The 24,233-nt window shown below is 43.9% G+C and overlaps 1 protein-coding gene and 1 long non-coding RNA gene across 2 annotated transcripts in view; both read right to left on the reverse strand.

Moving 5' to 3' along the window:
* The window catches only part of LOC137347824 (zinc finger protein 271-like), a 179,512-nt gene that overhangs the window by 19,297 nt on the left and 135,982 nt on the right, over positions 1-24,233 (reverse strand). The gene's annotated exons all lie outside the window — the stretch shown is intronic.
* LOC137347827 (uncharacterized) overlaps positions 1-24,233 on the reverse strand; it is a 46,121-nt gene that overhangs the window by 1,226 nt on the left and 20,662 nt on the right. The window contains exon 2 of the long non-coding RNA XR_010969023.1: positions 2,828-3,062. This is a non-coding gene — a long non-coding RNA (uncharacterized lncRNA). The remainder of the gene's footprint in view (positions 1-2,827; positions 3,063-24,233) is intronic.

A 24,233-nucleotide genomic window follows, 5' to 3' on the forward strand; every position in this document is an offset into this window, starting at 1 on the left:
GGTTTATTCTGATCAAACAAGTTTTTATTTTGCTGAGTTGCTACGTACAATGTAATTACCCTAGCTGTACAATTTGTTACAGAGGTAGTTATATAAAGGAGGCACAGTTTTGCTACAGCTATACAATGTCCTGTTTAGACCCCACCTGAAGTACTGTGTATAGTTCTAGGAATGGCATTTTATAAGGGATACATACTGGCCTTGGAAACAGGGCAGTACAGATCCACCAAAATGTTTGCAGGGTTACACTGTGTTGATTATGAGGCATATCCCTTCTAACAGTGAGACAACTGTTGGTTTCCACCTGGTGGTTCACCATCTTCTGAATTTCAAAGCGCAGAAGGAAATCGACCAATGATAGCCCAAGGGTGCAATGCATTCCACGCAATCATCAATAACATCATTCCCATCTTCCAGTTCTTAGCTGCACCTCCTTCCAAATGTTGCAATCCATCTTTGTTCTGGGATTCAATACTTCTGATCTTTGGCCCCCTTGTCTCGAGAGACAATGGGTAAGCGCCTGGAGGTGGTCAGTGGTTTGTGAAGCAGCGCCTGGAGTGGCTATAAAGGCCAATTCTAGAGTGGCAGACTGTTCCACAGGTGCTGCAGATAAAATTTGTTGACAGGGCTGTTACGCAGTTGGCTCTCTCCTTGCGCTTCTGTCTTTTTTCCTGCCAACTGCTAAGTCTCTTTGACTCGCCACACTTTAGCCCCGCCTTTATGGTTGCCCACCAGCTCTGGCGATCGCTGGCAACTGACTCCCACGACTTGTGATCAATGTCACAGGACTTCATGTCGCATTTGCAGACGTCTTTAAAGAGGAGACAAGGATGGCCGGTGGGTCTGATACCAGTGACGAGCTCTCTGTACAATGTGTCCTTGGGGATCCTGCCATCTTCCATGCCGCTCACATGGCCAAGCCATCTCAGGCGCTGCTGGCTTAGTAGGGTGTATATGCTGGGGATGTTGAGGACTTCAGTGTTGGAGATACGGTCCTGCCACCTGATGCCAAGGATTCTCCGGAGGCAGCGAAGATGGAATGAATTGAGACGTCGCTCTTGGCTGACGTACGTTGTCCAGGCCTCGCTGCCGTAGAGCAAGGTACTGAGGACACAGGCTTGATACACTTGGACTTTTGTGTTCTGTGTCAGTGAGCCATTTTCCCACACTCTCTTGGCCAGTCTGGGCATAGCAGCGGACGCCTTTCCCATGCGCTTGTTGATTTCTGCATCGAGAGACAGGTTACTGATGATAGTTGAGCCTAGGTAGGTGAACTTTTGAACCATTTCCAGAGTGTGGTCGCCGATATTTATGGATGGGGCATTTGTGACGTCCTGTCCCATGATGTTCGTTTTCTTGAGGCTGATGGTTAGGCCAAATTCGGTGCAGGCAGCCGCAAACCTGTCGATGAGTCTCTGCAGACACTCTTCAGTGTGAGATGTTAATGCAGCATCATCAGCAAAGAGGAGTTCCCTGATGAGGACTTTCCGTACTTTGGTCTTCGCTCTTAGACGGGCAAGGTTGAACAACCTGCCCCCTGATCTTGTGTGGAGGAAAATTCCTTCTTCTGAAGACTTGAACGCATGAGAGAGCAGCAGGGAGAAGAAGATCCCAAACAGTGTAGGTGCGAGAACACAGCCCTGTTTCACGCCACTCAGGATAGGAAAGGGGTCTGATGAGGCGCCGCTATGCTGAATTGTGCCTTTCATATTGTCATGGAATGAGGTGATGATACTTAGTAGCTTTGGTGGGCATCCAATCTTTTCTAGCAGTCTGAAGAGACCACGTCTGCTGACAAGGTCAAAGGCTTTGGTGAGATCAATGAAAGCAACATAGAGTGGCATCTGTTGTTCGCGGCACTTCTCCTGTAGCTGGTGCAGGGAGAACAGCATGTCAAAGGTGGATCTCTGTGCTCGAAAGCCACACTGTGCCTCAGGATAGACACGCTCAGCCAGCTTCTGGAGCCTGTTTAAAGCGACTCGAGCAAAGACTTTCCCCACTGTGCTGAGCAGGGAGATTCCACGGTAGTTGTTGCAGTCACCGCGGTCACCCTTGCTCTTATACAGGGTGATGATATTGGCATTGCGCATGTCCTGTGGTACTGCTCCCTCATCCCAGCACAGGCAAAGCAGTTCGTACAGTGTTGAAAGTATAGCAGGCTTGGCACTCTTGATTATTACAGGGGTAATGCCGTCCTTCCCAGGGGCTTTTCCGCTGGCTAGAGAATCAATGGCATCACTGAGTTCCGATTTTGTTGGCTGTACGTCCAGCTCATCCATGACTGGCAGAGACTGGGCTCCATTGAGGGCGGTCTCAGTGACAACAGTTTCCCTGGAGTACAGTTCTAGGTAGTGTTCCACCCAGCGGTCCATTTGCTTGCGTTGGTCAGTGATTGTGTCCCCTGATTTAGATTTGAGGGGGGAAATCTTCATGATGGTTGGCCCAAAAGCCCTCTTAATGCCATCATACATTCCTCTGATATTTCCAGTGTCAGAGGCTAGCTGAATATGACGGCATAGGTGTTGCCAGTAGTCATTTGCACAGCGCCTGGCTGTTCTTTGTGCAGCGCTTCTGGCTGCTTTAAGTGCTACGGATGTTTACTCGCTGGGGGCTTTCTTGTAGTTGAACAGTGCAATGCGCTTAGCGGCTATGACAGGTTCCAGCTCTTCAAAGTGAGATTGAAACCAGTCTGCATTCTGCTTCACACGTTTGCCATAGGTGGTCATTGCTGACTCATAGATGGCGTCTCTGATGTGGGCCCACTTGGTTTCTGCATCCCCTGTGGGAGTGGTTTGAAGGGCTTTTTCGAGTGAATTTAGAAACTTACGTAACAGCTGTGGATGAGAAATTCTGCTAGTGTTGATGCGTGGGCGGCCCTTCTGCTTGGAGTGATGCAGCTTCTTTGGTTTGAGGCTAACCTTGCTGCACACCAGGGAGTGGTCGGTGTCGCAGTCCGCACTGTGGAAGCTGCGTGTGATTTGAACGCAGTATAGAGAGGCTTGCCTTGTGACGATGAGGTCCAGCTGGTGCCAACGGCGTGATCTTGGGTGCCTCCAAGAAACCTGGTGACAGGGTTTAGTGTGAAAGAACGAGTTGGTGATGCAGAGGTTATGATAGGTACAATACTTCATATTAATATATTTATATTTGTACCCTCATCTTGAAATTAGATTCTCGTCAATAGCCAACACAAATTCAATTGCAAACCTCATGGTAAACAAAGGAAAACAAGTCAGTATATGTAACTCAAATCTCATGGTGCTCATTTTCAGATGCAACAGTCAGCTTTTAAATAAAATGAAAGAATTTTACACTGAAACTATTTGGAAAGTAGGTGTTACTTGTATTTGTGCCTTTCTTTCTTCTAGTTACACTGGTGCCTAAATCCCTATCATGTCTCATCTTCCTCTCCTCATTATGAAAGTGGGGCGGCACAGTGGTGCAGTGGTTAGCACTGCATACTCACAGCTCTAGGGACCCGGGTTCGATTCTGGGTACTGCCTGTGCGGAGTTTGCAAGTTCTCCCTGTGACTGCGTGGGTTTTCATCGGGTGCTCCGGTTTCCTCCCACAGCCAAAGACTTGCTGGTTGATAGGTTAATTGGCCATTATAAATTGCCCCTAGTATAGGTAGGTGGTAGGGAAATATAAGGACAGGTGGGGATGTGGTAGGAATATGGAATTAGTGTAGCATTAGTATAAATGGGTGGTTGATGGTCGGCACAGACTCAGTGGGCCGAAGGGCCTGTTTCAGTGCTGTATCTCTAAACTAAACTAAACTAAACAAATTGAATTGCAAACCTGATGGGTAAACAAAGGAAAACAAGTCAGTACATAACAGAAATCTTATGGTACAAAAACAAGAAATGCTGGAATCACTCAGCAGGTCTGGCAGCATCTGTGGAAAGAGAAGCAGAGTTAACGTTTCAGGTCAGTGACCCTTCTTCGGAACTGCTATCTGAAACAAAAACAAGAAATGCTGGAATCACTCAGCAGGTCTGGCAGCATCTGTGGAAAGAGAAGCAGAGTTAACGTTTCGGGTCAGTGACCCTTCTTCGGAAATCTTATGGTGCTCATTTTCAGACAAAAAACAGTCAGCTTTTAAATAAAATGAAAGAATTTTACAGCGAATCGATTTGGAATGTAGGTATTAGTGGTATTTGTACCTTTCTTCCTTCTAGTTATGCAGCATACTGGTGCCTAAATCCCGTTCATGTCTTCTTCCTCTGCTGAATATGAAAGGAGCGGTTTGACATTGATCAGACCGGCAGTGCATCTTGTTTTCATTGTCTCATTGTTAGTTTTTCCTGTTACTCTACTATGAAGACTGATACAAAGTGATTATTTATCATGTCTGCCATTTCCTTAGCCTCAATTACAGTATCGCCTTTGTCCATCTTTAAGGGAGCCAAAATACTCTTAGCAACTCTGTGAGACGGTAAATAATTATGACAATCGGCATCAATAAACCCATGAATTTCTGTTACTGATGAACGAAATGCTAATATGTTTGTGAGTGACAGTCAAAACTTAAATAGCTTTTTCTGTGCTGCATGTCATGAACTTTTACCCCTTCTCATATTGCAGGCTGTATTTTAACAGCTGGGTTAGAAAGCTGCTTCGAACACCAAGAATCTGCTGCAGCTGTTGTTACATTTAAAAGGATTTTTGCCCCATTCACATGAGAAGAAATGTTCACGAGGAGCAAGTTCAAACAAGTTGTTTCAGCCGGAGTTTCTCCATTGAAGCTTAAAGAAAGTTTCACTCACTCAGGTATTCTGTAAGAGCTGCTCAGAGGTTTAGTGACCAGGATAGAATCTGCCTGTGTTTTCCTGAGTCTGTGCTCAGTGTATGGAGAGATTTGTCCCGCGTTGTAGTATTTTGCATCCCAGGAACTGCCAGTAACCGACTGATTGAGGCTGCAGTTGTCACTTACTGCTGACAGTGGGTGATTGGACAGTGCGGGGCAAAATATAGCTGCTTGTCCTTGTCTCACTCACTGTGGAGCTGAGGAAAAGCGAATACCTGATGGGTATGTTTTCCCCCGGTTGAAATGAGGCTTAGTTCTGCTGCCAGAAAGTTTCATAAATAGAAGAAAGTCAGAGATACAAGTAACATCTTCCAAATCTCATCAATGCAAAATCATTCACATTATCTAAAAACTTACTGTTATGTATCTGAAAATGAATATCATGGGATTGTGTTAGCCACTGACTTGCTTTCCATTGTTTGTCCATCTGGTTTGGAATTCAATTTGTTTTGAATATTGAAACAATCTCATTTCAAGATGAGAGCACAATGTACCATGTTTAAAACAACCAATGTGTAAAATGGGAGATAGAGATTTTTCAGTACCTGTGCTCTGAAACCCTCTCAATACCTTTAAACAGGTAGATTAATGAGAGATTGTGTATCATAGGAGAACAGGAATGCTCCCACACCATTTAAAGTTATCAACCATTTTTCTCAGTAACTGTCCTGTCCACAATGATCAAGTGAAAAAGTTTTTCTCAATTTACCCGACTAATTCATTTCCAAATGCTGAAAAACCTCATTCAAATCTCCCTTTAGCCTCCTATATTCCAAGGAATACAAGCATCCTTTATTTAATCTCACCTCATAATTTAACCATTAGAGCCTTGGTTACATTCTGGTGGATCTTCACTGCCCTGTTTCCAAGGCCAATGTGTATCTTTATAAGGTGCCATGTCCAGAACTATACACTTTACTCCAGGTGTCGTCTAAACAGGACATTGTGTAGCTGTAGCAACTTCTCCGTTATATAACAGAATAGAATAGAATCATAGAATGGTCACAGCACCGATGGAGGTCATTCAGCCCTTTGTATCTCTGCAACAGCAACTCAGCTTCTCCCACACATCCGCCTTTTCCACATAGCACTGCAAATTTTTTCTTTTCAGATAATTACCCATTTTTTCCAATTCATTCTTGGGATGTGAGCATCCCTGGCAAGACCACCATTTATTGTCCATCCCTAATTGCCCTTGAGAAGGTGGTGGTGAGCAGCTTTATTGAACTGCTGCAGTCCATGTGGTGTAGGTACATCTACAGTGCTGTTAGGGAGGGAGTTCAAGAATATTGACCGAGGGACAGTGAAGGAATAGTGATATACTTCCCAGTCAGGGCTGTGTATGACTTGGAAGGAGACATATAGGTGGTGGTGTTCCCATGCATCTACTGCTCTTGTCCTTCTAGGTGGTGGAGGTCACAGGTTTGGAAGGTGTTGTTGAAGGAGCCTTGGCAAGTTGCTGCAGTGCAACTTTTACATGGTACACACTGCTGCCACTGTGCGCCGGTGGTGGAGGGAGTGAATGTTTAAGGTGGAGGATGTGGTGCCGATCAAGTAGGCCGCTTTGTCTTGAATGGTGTCGAACTGTTTGATTGTTGTTGGAGCTGAATTTATTCAGGCAAGTGAAGAGTATTCCATCAGACTCATGAGTTCTGTCTTGTAGATGATGGACAGGCTTTGGGGAATCAGGAGATGAGTTATTTGCTGCAGAATTCCCAGCCTCTGACCTGCTGTGACCAGCCACAGTATATATATCGCTGGATCAGTTAGGTTTCTGGTCAAGGGTGACCCCAGGATGTTGATGGTGGGGATTCAGCAATGGTAATGCTATTGAATATCAAGGGGAAATGGTTGGATTCTCTCTTGTTGGATATTGTCTTTGCCTGGCATTTGAGTGTGCAAATGTTACTTGCCACTTATCATGTTGTCCACATCTTGCTGTATGCAGGCATGGACTGCTTTAGTATGTGAGGACTAGCGAATGGTACTGAACACTGTGCAAGCATCAGCGAATATCCCTAATTCTGACCTTATGATGGAGGGAAGCTCATTGATAAAGCAGTTGAAGATGGTTGGGCCTAGGACACTACCCTGAGGAACTCCTGCAGTGATGTCCTGGAGCTGAGATGATTGGCCTCCAACAACAACAACCATCTTCCTTTGTGCTGGGTATGACTCCAGTCAGACAAGTTTTCTCCCTGATTTCCAATGACTTCAATTGTGCTAGCGCTCCTTGATGCCATACTCAGTCAAATGCTGCCTTGATATCAAGGGCAGTCACTCTCACCTCACCTCTGGAATTCAGTTCTTTTGTCCATGTTTGGACCAAGTCTAATGAGGCCAGGAGCTGGGTGGCTTTGGCAGAACCCAAACTGAGCATCGGTGAGCAGGTTATTGCTGAGTAAGTGCCGCTTGATAGCACTGTCAATTTCATCTTCCATCACTTTGCAGATAATCGAGAGTAGACTGATGGGGCAGTAATTGCCGGATTAAATTTCTCCTGCTTTTTGTGGACAGAATATACCTGTGTAACGTTCCACATTGTTGGGTTGATGCCTCTGTTGTAGCTGTACAGGAACAGCTTGTCTAAGGACACAGCTAATTTTGGACCACAAGTCTTCAAAACGACAGCAGGGATTTTGTCAGCATCAATAGCCTTTGCTGTATCCAATGCCTTCAGCCGTTTCTTGATATTAAGTGGAGTTAATGAAAATATATATATTATATATATAAACACATGAACTAGGAGCAAGAGTGGGCTATTCGACCCCTCGAGCCTGCTCCACCATTCGATAAGATCATGGCTGATCTGCTTGTGGACTCAATTCCACTTTCCTGCCTACCCCCGATCCCTTTTGACTCCCTTGTTTGTCAAGAATCTGTCTACCTCTGTCTTAAAAATATTCAATGACCCTACCTCCACCACTCTCCGGGGAAGAGAGTTCCATAGACTCACAACTCTCTGAGAGAAAAAAGAATTCTCCTCATCTCTGTCTTAAATGGGAGACCCCTTATTTTTCAACTGTGCCCCATAGTTTTAGTCTCTCCCACAAGGGGAAACATCCTTTCAACGTCCACCCTGTCAAGTCCACTCAGGATCTTATATGTTTCAATAAGATCACCTCTCATCCTTCTAAACTCCAATGAATACCGAGCCAACCTTTCCTCATAAGATAACCCTCTCATCCCAGGAATCAGTCAAGTGAGCCTTCTCTGAACTGCTTCCAATGCAGTTATATCCTTTTGAATTGAATTGTCTGAAGGCTGGCATCTATGATGGTGCACACCAATTCTCATTCAAAACTACAACTGAATCTACTGCCACCACACTGTTGGGATTGTAAATAGCTGAGGGCCGAGAACTGATCCTTGTGACAGTCCACTAGTCACAGCCTGCCCAGTCTCTGCTTCCTGTCTGTTAACCAATCCTCTATCCATGACCCCTTATCTAGTGTGTTAATTTTCTGTGTGGCACCTTAGCAAATGCCTTTTGGAAATCCAATTATACTACATCTACTGGTTCCCCTTTATCTACCCTTCCAGTTACAGCCTCAAAAAACTCTAATAAATTTGTCAAACACGATTTCCTTTACATAAAAACCATGTTGACTTTGTCTGATCAAACTATGATTTTCTAAGTGCTTGTTAAGACTTACTTAATCATAGATTTCAGCATTTTCCTGATGACTGATGTTCAGCTAACTGGTCTGTAGTTTTCCATTTTCTCACTGCAATTGTGTAATTGCACTGGTGCAATTGGTTACTTATACAGCAGTACAGTTAGCAAGTTATGCTGAGGTTATGAGTTTGAGCCTCACCTGGAGGACAGATTTTAAAGTCTGGGAGTGGTGTGAAGCAGCTCAGCAGCAGATTGGGCTGTGATTGGTGAATCAGAAGTGGAGAAAACAGAAAAATAATTGTGAGGTGGAATCACAGGTTGGGAGCCACTTGGAGTGAGCACACTGCTAAGTTTTTAATTTAATCTAAATTGATCAACTATAAAGTAAAACATCATCCATTAATTAGTATAAAAACAAAACCACTTTGATAATTTATCATCTAATTAAAATCAATGCTCGATTCATCAATCAGATCGAGGGGATTATGTTAAAATTAAATAATAGGAGATAGTAAAAGTAAAGAAGTCTGAAATTTCAGTGAATTAAAATCTAAGGTTTTTACATCATAAGAGTTCAGTAAGAACATTTCAGTTAACCTCCCTGTAAGATAAAGTGATGTCAGCAGAGAAGCTGCTGAATGGTGAGTGATGGTGGTGAGTCTTTATGTATTTAATTTGTTCGTTTAATAATCTAATATATAGAGGCATGGCAGGGCAGCTCAGACCCGTGGAGTGCGTATCCTGTTCCACTTTGGATCTCTGGGCTGCTTCTTGTGGCCTGGACAACCACATGTACAGGATGTGTCATTAGCTGGAGGCGATCCAGCTCTGGGTTTTGGAGCTTCAGCAGCAGCTGGCATCACTGTGGCACATCCACAAGAATGAGAGTTTCATGGATAGTGCATTTATAGAGGGGGTCATCCCACCTCTGAAGGGTATGCAAGCAAAGAGGGAATGTAGGCAGTCAAGGAGGACAAGGCAGATAGTGCAGGAGTCCCCTGAGTGCATCTCACTCTTCAATCAGTATTCAGTTCCAGTGAGAGTGATGGCTCCTCTGGGCCTTGTCCATAGCACCACGGCTGGCTCAGCTGTACAGTGGGCCAGGAGGAAGATTGGAAATGCTATAATGATAGGGGACTCAATAGTTAGGGGATCAAACAGGCATTTCTGTGGCCTCAGATGTGAATCCAGGATGGTTTGTTGCCTCCCTGGTGCCAGGGTCAAGGATGACAGCCAGCAGTCATTGCCTAAATCAGTACCAACGACATAGGTAGAAAAAGGGATGAGGTCCTACGGGCAGAGTTGAGGGAGAAACTAGCAAGCAGGAACTCAAAGATAATAATCTCCAGGTTAGTCCCAGTACCATGTACTAGTGAGAATAGAAGTAGGAGGATATGACACATGAATGCCATGGCTGAAGAGATGGTGTAGAAGACTGCCTTTAGATTCATGGGTCATTGGAACCGGTTCTGGGTGAGATGGCACTAGATGGGTTGCACTGAATTGAGCCAGAACAACGTCCTTACGGGACGGTTTGCAACTGCTATTGGGTAAAGTTTAATCTAACTTTGCAGGGGTGTGGAAACCAGATGGTAATGTTAGAGAGGAAAACCAAGGTGCACAGAGAATTGGTAGAAACATATAATATTACAGTACGAAAAGTAAGGTATTAGGTAGGGTTAGAGTAAAAGGGAATGTAATAAGGTCTAAATTAGGTTTACTATGAAAATATGTAAATGCGTGGAGTGTGGTAAATAAGGTTGTTAACTGCAGGGACAGATATCCATGTGGAAATATGATGTTGTGGCAATAGCAGAGACACGGCTCAAAAAAGGACAGAACTGGGTATTAAATATTCCTGGATACAAAGTGTTCAGGAAAGATAGGGCAGGAAAGAAAGGAGGAAGGGTAGCAGTATTGATTAAGGAGAATGGTTTAGAAGGATTAAGAACAGAATCTATATTATTAGAGCTAAGAAAGAATAGATGTACCATTCCGTTGCTGAGTGTATTCCAGAGGCCACAAACTAGTCAGAAAGATAGAGAAGAATAAATATGCAAGGAAATTACAGAGAGCTGTTGGGATTATAGAGCTGCTATAATGGGGGATTTTAAATATCCTAATATTGACAGAGATAGTAATAGTATAAAGGGCAGAGAAAACACTCAGCATCTCTGCAAACATCTGAGGAGTGAGAAACAAAGTTAATCTTCCAGGTCGATGATCATTCATCAGAGCTGGAGAAGGCAGAGATGTAACAGGTTGAAAACAAGTACAAAGGCGGAACTAGAGGAGTGAAAGAACAAAAGGGAAGGGCTGTGATAAGTTGCAAGGCATGACGGATAAACTGACAGAAGAGATGCTGGTGCAAGGCAAAATGTGGGTGATAATGGGACAGCTTTTTCTGTCTGCTGTTCAATCTGGAAGAAATATTGCTCCTGATCAACCAATCAGAACTGCTCTGTCAAAAGAAGCACACAGGGCCGAATGGCCTCCTCTATGCTGTACCTTTCTATAATTGTATGTTTCTCAACACCACTGCTGCTGCCTTCACAGTCATTCTATCATCTTACAGCCCATTACAGCCAAATACACTTTCTTGCCTTGTGCTCTGGTATTTTGAGGTTAAGACATCGACACTAAATGACATTTTAAATGGTGCCAATCCTTCACTGCAGCTCACCACATCAAAACATTCACTGTTATCATCGGCCCGATAGATATCTTCTTGCACTACATCTGCTGAGCAAATAAAAACAAGAAATGCTGGAAACACTCAGCAGGTCTGGCAGCATCTGTGGAGAGAGAAGCAGAGTTAATGTTAACTCTGAAAAGCTAACTCTGCTTCACTCTCCACAGATGCTGCCAGACCTGCTGAGTTTTTCCAGCATTTCTTGTTTTTATTTCAGATTTCCAGCATCCGCAGTATTTTGCTTTTAATCTGCTGAGCAACATTAGCCTCTCGTAGCTCCACTTCACAATGAAAACCAGTGAGAAAATATGAACAGTTTCAAAACTAAACAACGTGTAAAAAATTGGAAGAAGAGTGTGACTGTGGATAATGGGCACTGGGAACAACTCTTGCACATTCATGTATTCAGTATCTGGAAGAAGCAGGAAGATGAGGTCCCAGAGCCTATTAATCCTGTTATCTGCAAAACCCATTGTTTCTTAACATCTGGGATCTTTCATCCCCACTCCCTGCTTTCCAGGGTATGTTGAGTTTCACGAATTCAGTGTGTTTGCATCAAGCAGCTAATTCACCTGGGAGCTGGAGGAGCAGAGGGAACTGCAGGAAAAGCAGTGACAGAAGCAGAAGGAGATCCCACATTGTACTGGCAGAATTTGATGTGTGCCAGTTGTTTCTATTGATGTATGACAGCTTTGCGTTGCCTTGCACATTTCACAGGATCCGCCTTGAATAGGTTATGAGCAGCACGAAAGGAAATCGGTAATAAATTAAATTAAAATCACAATTATCAATCACTGTGTAGTGTGAGGGCACTTAGTGCAGAAACAGTCTCTGCTCAAGAAAAGTCTTGAAGAGACTCTTACACATTTTACTCTTCTAATTTCCCCCTTCGTATTTTAAGATGAAGCTGCACCATGAAACATCTTGATGTTTTGAGAATGTGCAACCACCACACCCCACACCCCCACTCCGCCCCCAATGTGGGAATACCGAGCAACAATTCCCCATGTAGGAACACTCACACTATACTAACAAAAAATTGACAGAATCCAGAGTTGTGCATTACCTACAGAAGCATCAAATCAAGAATTGCGGTGTTATCAGACCAGGGCTCATCCATTGATCCCAGGTGGAGGATTTTTATTTCAGACAGTGACCTAGGAGAGGAAAACAGAGAGCAAAAGAGAGGCAAAGAGTCAGACAGACGGCGAGACAGATAGAGAGACAGAAGAATGAATTTTATTGGGGCGCCGCCGTCTGCGGCGGGGGCCTTTGAACTCGGCAGCGCGCCAGCATTTAGCAGCCGCCGCCGAGCCCCTGCGATATTATGTGCGGGGGCTCATTAGAATCATGGCGCCGAGCCACCCTCCCCATATTACGTGGGGAGAGGCGGGACATTCAGCGCTGTGAGAGACAGTTGTACAGCAGGTACTGGGGCCCTAATTTAAGCACCCCAGCACCTGCTTCCTGACAGCTGTCAAAGAATACTTACCTGACTGCTGAAGTGTGAGGCTGCTGTCAATCTGGCAGCAAAGCAGAAAGTGCTGCAGAAATCCAGCAGGTCAGGCAGCATCTGTGGAGAGAGAAGCAGAGTTAACTTGTCTAAGTTCACAGACCTGAAAGTTAGCTCTGCTTCTCTCTCCACAGATACTGCCTGACCTGCTGAGTGACCACAGCACTTTCCACTTTGCTGCCACATACTCACCCTGCTGTGTCCCAGTGTCCTGTGAAGTTGTGATCCTCTTCTCCCACTCAAGTGTAACATTCCTTCTTGTAGGCGTGCTGCATCAGGGTGAATAATCTTAAATTTGCACATTCCAGGATGTGAGACTTAAATACACCATAAAAGGTATTGCAGAGGTTTACAGAGAACACACTGACACAAATGGGAATGCACGGGTGTCACAGCAAAGTAAATACGTCTTTCACTAAATGTTCCTCACCAACATGTGTGTCCTTTTCTCTGTGTGAATGATGTGTGCCAGCATGTAGCGCCAATGTCACATCCCTTTGCACCGTTGGCCCTTCAGAAGAGCCAATGTGTGCAATAACATCATTGCTATGCCACATTACTCATGAGCATCTCCACAGATGCAGTGACATGGACATTGGCTCAGTCAGCTGCTGCCTCTAATGGTTTACACAGAGATGCTGCAGATGTGGACTGGTGCACAGCAGGTGAGCAAGGGTGATGTGTGGCTTGCAGAGCTCATGTCGGTTCCTATGGTGAAGACAGCCTTTGTCTGATAAGCCACTGCTGTACATCCCTACCTCACTGCTAGCCCTGTGTGCAGAGTCTGGGTGCCAGCTGCCCTCCCATGCGTCTTTCATATTGTAGGTCCTCAGCGTCCTCATAGTCCGATGAGGAATCCTGTTGACGTCTCTCCTCATCATGCCAGGCCTATTGGGTGCGTAGTTGTGCAGAGCAGCAAAGAAAGGAGCTGGCCTCTTTGGCCCATAGCACAGGTGAGAGAAACAGAGTTACGTTTCAGGTCAAAGACCTCTTCATCAGAACTGGCTCACTGCAGAACTGGCATATTTTACAAGACCTCACAAGTAAGAGGAGCCTATTCATATCCCATAATCCTTTCCTTTCTATAACAACATTCTGGCTAATTAAAAATTGTTTGAATTTACTGATTTATTTTAAGCAAATAATTTATAATTGATAAACTCAATTCCAGATGATAAACATTTTAATGAAATCAGTTATTTAACTCATCACAACTGTGAACACTTAAATAAAATCAAAATACTGCAGATGCTGGAAATCTGAAAAACAGAAAGTGCTGAAATATTCAGCAGGTCTGGCAGCGTCTGTGGAGAGAGAAGCAGAGTTAATGTTTCAGGTCAGTGACTTTCATCAGAACTGGTAAAGGTTAGAAATGTAATAGGTTTTAAGCAAGTGAAGCAGGGGTTGGGGGTGGGGGGAGAGAATAAAAGGAAAGGTGTTAATAGGGTAGAGGGCAGGAGAGATTAACTGACAAGGAGGTCATGGGGCAAAAACAAATAGAGTGTGCTAATGGTGTGGTGAAAGACAAAGCATTAGTGCAGAGAGAGTGTTAATGACAGAATAATGAACAGCTCTGTCAAAAAGCACAAACATGAAAAACCAAGTTTAAGGTAAGCACATGGTAAACAAATGGTAAAACAAAACAAAATAAAATAATAACAGAAAAGGGCCAGTCACGCTCTGAAATTATTGAACTCAATGTTCAGTCCGGAAGGCTGCAGAGTGCCTAATTGGAAAATGAGGTGCAGTTCCTCGAACTTGCGTTGATGTTCACTGGAACAGGCCAAGGACAGAAATGTGGGCACAGGAGCAGGGTGGTGAATTGAAATGGCAAGCAACCGGAAACTCCATCCAAGGCACCAAACACTCCTTTCAGGTGAGGCAGCGATTTACTTGTACTTCTTTCAATTTAGTATATTGTATCTGCTGCTCACAATGTGGTCGCCTCTACACTGAGGAGACCAAACACAGATTTTGTGGAACACCTCCGCTCAGTCCGCAAGCATGACCCCGAGCTTCCGGTTGCTTGCCATTTTAGCTAGTGTTGCAGGATTCTTTTATAATCGGACACAACTCAACAGAAATCAGTTGAAATATCCAGGTTTTGAGCAGCTTTCTGTACCGTCAGGGCTGGAAACAAGAGCAAGTGAAAGGCATTGTGCAGAATTCAATTGTGCAGAGAATGTGCAAATGTAACAGGGCTTTGAGAGATTGTGTTGTGTTAACTTTTAACGGCCAATGTGAATTAGTTCATATTTCTTCATATTAGTTCAGGAAGATTTGAAAATGTTTCTGCCTGGTTTTAAATGGGGACCTTACGTGTGTGAGGCAAATGCAATTACCACTACACTACTGAAACCTGACATTGCTGCAATCCCTAGGAACCTATTGTGATATTACTTTACCAGTGTAAATGCTATACCCAGCTTTATAGGAAGTGATGCCACAACAGCATGTGATCAGTTAGTTGGAGTTGAGCAAGACACCTGGTTACGTGTAAGACAAGCTCTCCTGTTACTATACCAATAAAGAACTCACAGTTTATGACCACTCAATTGAAGATTGTTTGGTTCCTTATTGCTATATATGAAAGCAATAAATACATCTTGACCACCAGGCAATTGACTGCACTGCCTGGCAAGTTAGCTGACACATGCTGCTTTTAATGTTCCTTCGGTCTACTTTCACCACAGACGTTTTTCGTACAAAATGGTCTGTTTAGTTAGAACACAAATGATTTGTCCAGGCAATGACAGCACTGAGTGATGTAGACATGAACATAAAATAGACAGTGAGGTGAACTGGTACCACAAGCTGCGGATGTACAAGTTTTAATTTCCAAAACCCACCAACCTAAACAATGCAACTCCTGTGAAACATGCAAGGCAACACATGGCCATCATACATCAATAGAAACAACTGGCACACATCAAATTCTGCCAGTTTCATGTGGGGTCTCCTTCTGCTTCCGTCACTGCTTTGCTTCCAGCTCCCTCTGCTCCTCCTGCTCCCAGGTGAATTAGCTGCTTGATGCAAACACACCAAATTCATGAAACCCAGCTTTCCCTGGAAAGCAGGGATTGGGAATGAAAGATGCAGGACATTGAGAAGCGATGGGTTTTGCGGATAACAGGATAAATAAGCACCGGGATCTCATCTTCCTGATTCTTCCAGATACTGAATACATGAAGGTGCAAGAGTTGCTCCTATTAGCAAATTATCTACATTTACACTCTCCTTCCAATCTTTTGCACGTTGTTTAGCTTTGAGACTGTTCATATTTTCTCACTGGTTTTACAATGTGAGAAAAGCAGAGCTACGAAAGGCTAATGTTGTTCAGCAAGATTGTTGCAGTGCAAGAAGATATCTAACAGGCCGATGATAACAGTGAATGTTTTGATGAGGTGAGCTGCAGTGAAGGATTGGCATCATTTAAAATGTCATTTAGTGTCGATGTCTTAACCTCAAAATACCAGAGCACAAGGCAAGAAAGTGTATTTGGCTGTAATGGGCTGTAAGATGATAGAATGACTGTGAAGGCAGCAGCAGTGGTGTTGAGAAACATACAATTATAGAAAGGTACAGCACAGAGGAGGCCATTTGGCCCTGTGTGCTTCTTTGACAGAGCAGTTCTGATTGGTTGATGAGCAGCAATATTTCTTCCAGATTGAACAGCAGACAGAAAAAGCTGTCCCATTATCACCCACATTGAGCTTTGTACCAGCATCGCTTTTGTCAGTTTAGCCATCATGCTTTGCAACCTTTACAGCCTTTCCCTTTTGTTCTTTCACACCCCTAGCTCCGGCTCTGTACTTGTTTTCAACCTGTTACATCTTTGACTCCTCCAGCTCTGATGAATGATCATCGACCTGGAAGATTAACTTTGTTTCTCACTCCTCAGATGTTTCCAGAGTTGCTGAGTGTTTTCTCTGCTCGTTACACTATTACTATCCCAGCTGTCATAAAAGTTTTTTCAACTAAGAGGTCGGTGTGCTTTTAAGACTGAGAATAAAAAGGACTTTCTGTAAACATTGACTGAATGTTGACTTGTTATTTGAAGTGCAGGCTGTGAAACTCATATCCAAGCAACAGAAAGATTTACAATTGTCTTGTGACTTTACTGTTGAAAGCTTTCTGTTTCAGTTCTGCTGTGTAAAAGAGACCAAGGAGCTCTGAGCAGCTAAAAGCCAGTTGCTGTTGGAGATCTGGGTTTCCAGACCAGAAAAAGAATTCTTCCGTAAAGGAATACTTGTCTCTCTTGTAAAAAAGGAATCTTACATTTGAGTTGAGGCTGTGCTCTGGCTGGAGAGAGAAAAAAGACCCCCGGAGAGGACCCAGAGAAGGAGGAATTGCTGCTCTCTGTGGAGAAACACTCCTTTGCTAAGAGGAAGCCTGCATTGTTAAAGGTAGCAAAATTCCTATTGTTTCCAGTCTCTGGAAAACCTCTGCCTCAAGAGTGAATCCTGTTGCCTTTTGTGTTTTTGGAAGTTCCTGAAATCTCAAGAAAGTTTCGACTATTAGACTGCTACTTTAAAAGTTTAAGTAGACCTGTTGCTACAACCTTTTGCTGAAGGATCTGTGTGACACCTGCTGCAGACAAATTGCCTTGAACACCTACCCATCACGAACTGTTCATCAATCTCACCTGCAGACTTTGAGTGGCATCTGAATATTCGACTCTGGGACACCTCACCGATCCAGAAATATCCTACCAGACTGTGACCATTAATTATTTTATTATTCCTAAGAAACGGTTACAATCTAAAACTACCTTTAAAACCTGTTAACTGTTGTTTTTTTAATGTACGTGTTCATGCCTTTTCTTCCTCTATTGAATAAGAAAGGAACAGTTTGACACTGAGCAGATCTGCACTGCTCCTGACATTTCTGAGCTCATCTTTTATATTTAGAAGTTTTTCCTCCTTTGATCGGCGTCAGCTTCAGCTCAGTGGTTACTTCATCAGAAACTCAAATCTGACTCACCGTCAGCACGGACTTATATTTTTATTGTAATTTTCAATCTACCTCGTTTGCACTGAAACAAATTGCAAACGTTATTTTAAATTAGCATGAGGTGACTTGTAGAAGTCATCTTTAAATGATGTCAATGTGGTTTAATGCCCCGAGAGGGTGATTGCGTTTTTACTGTCACAAATTTTATTTATTTTATAGAAACATAGAAAATAGCAGGAGTAGGCCATTTGGCCCTTCGGGCCTGCTCCGCCATTCAAAAAAGATCATGCCTGATTGTCTAATTCAGTACCCTATTCCTGCTTTTCCTCCATATCCCTTGATCCCTTTGGCATTACGAAATATATCTATCTCCTTCTTGAAGATATGTAATGACTTGGCCTTCACTGACTTCTGAGGTAGAGAATTCCACAGGTTCACCACCCTCTGAGTGAAGAAATTTCTCATCTTGGTTCTAAATGGCACACTCCGTATCCTGAGACTGTGACCCCTTGGTTCTGGACTCCCCAGCCATCGGGAACATCCTCCCTGCACCTAGCCTGGCTAGTCCTGTTAGAATTTTATAGGTTTCTATGATATCCCCTCTCATTCTTCTGAACCCTAGTGAATATAGGCCTGGTCGACCCAATCTCTCCTCATACGTCAATCCTGCCATCCCAGGAATCAGCCTAGAAATCTTCTTTGCACTCCCTCCATGGCAAGGACATCCTTCCTCAAATAAGGAGACCAAAACTGCACACAATACTCCAGATGTGGTCTCACCAAGGCCCTTTATAACCGCAGTAAGACATCCTTGCTCCTCTTGTAATGAAGGTCAACATACCATTTGCCTTCCTAACTGCTTGCTGCACCTGAATGCTTGCTTTCAGTGACTGGTGTACAAGGACACCAGGAGCGCTGCACCTCCCCCTTTCCCAATCTATCACATTCAGATAATAATCTGCCTTTCTGTTATTACAAAGTGGATAACCTCACATTTATCCATGTTATACTGCATCTACCATGCATTTGCCCACCCACCCAACATGTCCAAATCACATTGGAACCTCTTTGCATCCTCCTCACAGCTCACTTCCCCCCCGCCCCATCTTTGCGTCGTCTGCAAACTTGGAAATGTTACATTTAGTTCCCTCACCCAAGTCATTAATATATATTGTGAATAGCTGGGGCCCAAATACTGATCCCTGTGGTACCCCACTCGTCACTGCCTGCCACCCGGAAAAAGACCCGTTTATTCCTACTCTCTGTTTCCTGTCTGTCAACTAATTCTCAATCTATGACAGTATATTACCTCCAATCCCATGTGCTTTAATTTTGCACAGTAGCCACTTATGTGGGACCTTATCAAAAGCTTTCTGAAAATCCAAATACACTATATCCACTGGTTCTCCCTTATCTATTCTACTAGTTACATCCTCAAAAAACTCCAGTAGATTTGTTAAGCATGATTTCCCTTTCGTAAACTCATGCTGACTTTGTCCAATCCCGTTTATGCTTTCCAGGTGTTCTGCTATCACATCCTTTATAGTAGACTCTAGCATTTTCCCCACTACTGATGTAAGGCTAACTGGTCTGTAGTTCCGTTTTTTCTCTCCCTCCTTTTTTAAATAGTGGGGTTACATTTGCCACCCTCCAATCTGTGGGAACTGCTCCAGAGTCTACAGAATTTTGGAAGATGACCACCAATGCATCCACTATTTCCAGGTCCACTTCCTTTAGTACTCTGGGATGTAGATTATAAGGCCCAGGGGATTTGTCAGCTTTTAACCCCATTAATATCTCTAGCACTATTTTTTTATTAATACTGATTTCCTTCAGTTCCTCCCTCTCATTAGACCCTTGGTTCCCTAACATTTCTGGGAAGTTATTTGTATCCTCCTTTGTGAAGACAGAACCAAAGTATGTGTTTAATTGTTCTGCTATTTCTTTGTTCCCCATTATAATTTCCCCCATTTCTGATTGTAAGGGACCTACATTTGTCTTCACTAATCTTTTTCTCTTCACATATTTATAGAAGCTTTTACAGTCAGTTTTAATGTTCCCTGCAAGTTTCAGTTGTGTAGCTTGAAATGGTACAGAGGAAAATAGCAGGATATAAGATACAAGAGGAGATTGTCTCTTTCTGTAATTTCTTGAGTGAAGAGTGTTATCAACTAAGTGCCCGTGTGCTACGAAGCAGGGGGATGATTGAAATTTTAACTGAGCAACATTTAAATAGACAGAGACCGAGTAGTTGTAGTCGACTGGTTAAGGCAATGCACGCATCAAGAGAATGAATTAATAAATGAGCAAAGACCAAACAGAAATTTGTCAACCATTTTATGGGAAAATGGTGGTGCAGTAGTGATGTCATTGGATTTGCAATCTAGAGACCCAGGCTAATGCCCTGGAGGCACAGGTTCAAATCCCACCCTAGCAGTTGGTAGAATTGAAATTCAACTAATCGTTAAAAATTGGGAACTGAAAGCTAGTGTCAGCAATAGTACCACAAAATTATCATTGATCGTTGTTAAAAACCCCTCTGGTTCACAAATGTCCTTCAGAAAGAAATTTGCTATCCTTAGCTGGTCTGGCCTATATGTGACTCCAGACCCACAGCAATGAGCTTGACTCTTAACTGCCCCCTGGAATGGCATAGTAAGCCACTCAGTTATCAACAGCAACTAGAGATGTGCAGCAAATGCTGGCTTTGCCAGTGACACCCACATCCCAAGAAAGAAAAATAATCAAAGTTTTTCCTCGGCTGTTAGGTCTCACAATGAACAAGAGAATGGAGAGGTTATAATTGCCAGGAGAAGCCGAACGGGCTGAGACTCTTCTCTCGAACAAAGAGAAGGCTGTGAGATGTCCTCATAGAATTTGGGATGCTTTATCCCTCTTACATCAACAATTTGAGATAAAATTTATTCACTCAATTTCAGGTATACATCTGTTGAACCTGGATCAAATGAACAATGAGATATTTATAGATATGGAAAGAAAGATTTCATATTGAAAGATAATTCTTAAGATCGTAATTTGGCACCTGCTGAATCAGCATTTTTGTCAAACTCTCTCTCTATCATTAGATTACAGCAGTCACTACTTCAACAGGACTTCACTGGCTGTAACGACGTCCTGAGGTTGTGAAAGGCATTGTTTAAATGTAAGGCTTTCTTTCATTTCTTACTTTCTGTCTGTCAATCTCGATGAAGAAAGCTATAGAATTGAGGGGCATCTGTTCCTTTCAGCGTTCTCCTCAGTCTTTGTCTCTCTATCTGTCTCTCTCTCATTGTCGTTTGTCTCCGCCTCTTTTGCTCTTTATGTCCCTCCCCTCGAACGCTGTCTGGAACAAAAATCCTCCCTCTGGGGCTAGTGAATGATATATTAAAGGCTAAGATGGATAGATTTTTGGATTTTGAGGGACTCGAGAGATAACTTGACAGTGCGGAAAGGTGGAGTTGAGGTCAAAGATCATCCATAATCTTTTTGAATGGCGGTGCATGGCCGACAGTTGCTGCAAATTTAATGTCCTTATTCAGTTCCTTATAATTCAAAACAATGGTTTTGTGGGCGGCACAGTGGCGCAGTGGTTAGCACTGCAGCCTCACAGCTCTAGGGACCCAGGTTCGATTCTGGGTACTGCCTGTGTGGAGTTTGCAAGTTCTCCCTGTGTCTGCGTGGGTTTTCTCCGGGTGCTCCGGTTTCCTCCCACAAGCCAAAAGACTTGCAGGTTGGTAGGTAAATTGGCCATTATAAATTGTCACTAGTATAGGTAGGTGGTAGGGAAATGTAGGGACAGGTGGGGATGTTTGGTAGGAATATGGGATTAGTGTAGGATTAGTATAAATGGGTGGTTGATGGTCGGCACAGACTCGGTGGGCCGAAGGGCCTGTTTCAGTGCTGTATCTCTAATCTAATCTAAAAAATGGTTAATTAAGATTTTAATGGAGCAACATCTCAGGCTCTGGACATTTTATTTGTAATGAGGATTGATAAAAATATTTGGGTTGGAACTTACTGGATAACAGCAGAGCTGTCAATGTTTCAGGAATATTTTCTTGAGGCCAAAACACACAAGGTGGAACTGTGTGGTAATGAATCCCAAAAGGGCTGTATCCCAACTTGGGATACAGCCATCAACTTTTTAGTTAACAGCCAAGCATGCGAACCAGAGACTGTGACATAATTGCAACGTGCAGTGTGAGCAGGTTAAAGCTTCAGATTGCTGTGACCAGAATGGCAAATTTCTTTTGTCAGTTTTACTTTTCTAAAATAAAGGGCGGGATATTCTTTGTGGATACATGTCACCGTGCACCAGGTCTCTACAACCAGTGTCATCTCTCTTCAAATCTATCGGTGCCTTATCTGTTACCAAGTATTCTGATTATCCAGAAGCTAATATTAGGTTTTAATTCCTGATGTGCAGTAGCAAGAATCCTTTCAATGGCTCAGGTCAGTCAATTTTCACATTAACATGTTTCAGCATCTTAAAGAAGTGACGGCCTCTTGTTAGTCAGGCAGCTGACCCTTCATTCTCCTCTGATCCCATTTCCCAAAGCATTTCTAAAGATTCACAAAGCTGGAGACTGGACTTTCCTTTTTGGTTCCTTTCGATTTTTCCCACTCCCAAGTGGCAGTATTTTCCGAGACCTCCTCACAGTCCTTCACCTTGCATCATATCCAGGGATGAGGAAATGCAGTCACGTGGAGAATCTGGACACATGGCGGAAAAATACAAAGCAGCTGGCTGCAAGCAGGAAGGCCACCAGACAAAGGACTGGAAGTAGAGTAAGTGCTGCAATCAGGCTGGCCACCTGAACAAGCACTACCCAAAACACAGCCTGAGTTACACATGGGGGGAAAGAATCAAGGAGGAACAGGAGGAAGGAACAGTAAACGTGGCTGCTGAAAAGCTCCAAAATGTGAACCACATTGACACACATAGAGTGAACACAGACATATACACCGAGGTTTTTAAAAATTTATTCATTCATGGGATGTGGGCGTCGCTGGCCAGGCCAGCATTTATTGCCTATCACTAATTGCCCTTGAGAAGGTGGTGGTGAGCTGCCTTCTTGAACCGCTGCAGTCCATGTGAGGTAGGTACACCCACAGTGCTGTCAGAAAGGGATTTCCAGGATTTTGACCCAGCAACAGTGAAGGGACGGTGATATAGTTCCAAGTCAGGAATGTGTGTGGCTTGGAGGGGAACTTGCAGGTGGTGGTGTCCCCATGCATTTGCTGCCTTTGTCCTTCGAGGTGGTAGAGGTTGTGAGTTTGGAAGGTGCTGTCTAAGGGGCCTTGCTGCGTTGCTACAGTGCATCTTGTAGATATTACACACTGCTGCCACTGTGCGTCGGAGGTGGAGGGAGTGCATTTTTGTGCTGCATGGGGTGCCAATCAAGTGGGTTGCTTTGTCCTGGATGGTGTTGAACTTCTTGAGTGTTGCTTGAGCTGCAACCATCCAGGAAAGTGGAGAGTATTCCATCACACTCCTGACTTGTGCCTTGTAGATGGTGGACAGGCTTTGGGGAGTCAGGAGGTGACTCGCCTCAGGATTCCTAGCCTCAGACCTGCTGTTGTTGCCACGGTATTTATATGGCTACTCCAGTTCAGTTTCTGGTCAATGGTAACCCCCAGGATGTTGATAGTGGGAGATTCTGCGATCGTAACGCTATTGAATGTCAAGGGGAGATGGTTAGATTCTCTCTTGTTCGAGATAGTCATTGCCTGGCACTTGTGTGGCGTAAATGTTACTTGCCACTTAGCAGCCCAAGCCTGGATATTGTCCATGTCTTGCTGCATTTCTGCACGGACTGCTTCAGTATTTGAGGAGTCACGAATGGTGCTGAACATTGTGCAATCATCAGCGAACATCCCCACTTCTGACCTTACGATGGAAAGACGGTCAATGATGAAGCAGCTGAAGATGGTTGGGCCTAGGACACTACCCTGAGGATCTCCTGCAATGATGTCCTGGAGCTGAGATGATTGACCTCCACCAACCACAACCATCTTCCTTTGTGCTAGGTATGACTCCAACCAACAGAGTTTTCCCTCGATTCCCATTGATTCCAGTTTTGCTAGGCTCTTCGATGCCATACTCGGATGGACAATGCTCAAGGACAGTCACTCACTCCGCACTTCTTGAGTTCAGCTCATTTGTCCATGTTTGAACCAAGGCTGTAATGAGGTCAGGAGCTGAGTAACAGAGACCTAAAGAGAGATGAGCAAAAAGAAAAAGTACCGCAATTTGGCTGATTTTTGTTCCATTCATGGCTTTTTTATTTGTTTCAAAGGATGTGGGCATTGCCGGCAAGGCCAGCATTCATTGCCCATCCCTAATTGCCCTTGAGAAGGTGGTGGTGAGCAGCTTTCTTGAACCGCTGCAGTCTTTGGGGTGTAGTTACACCCACAGTGTTGTTAGGAAGGGAGTTTCAGGATTTTGATCCAGTGACAGTGAAGGAATGGCGATATGTTTCTGAGTCAAGATGGTGTGTGGCTTGGAGGGCAACATGCAGATGGTGGTGTTTCCATGCATCTACTGCCCTTGTCCTTCTAGGTGGTAGAGGTGCTGTGGAAGGAGTCTTGGTACTTTACTGTAGTACATTTTGTAGATGGTACACACTGCTGCCACTGTGCATTGGT

This window comes from Heterodontus francisci, chromosome 32, assembly GCF_036365525.1.
Source record: "Heterodontus francisci isolate sHetFra1 chromosome 32, sHetFra1.hap1, whole genome shotgun sequence".
Taxonomy (NCBI): domain Eukaryota; kingdom Metazoa; phylum Chordata; class Chondrichthyes; order Heterodontiformes; family Heterodontidae; genus Heterodontus; species Heterodontus francisci.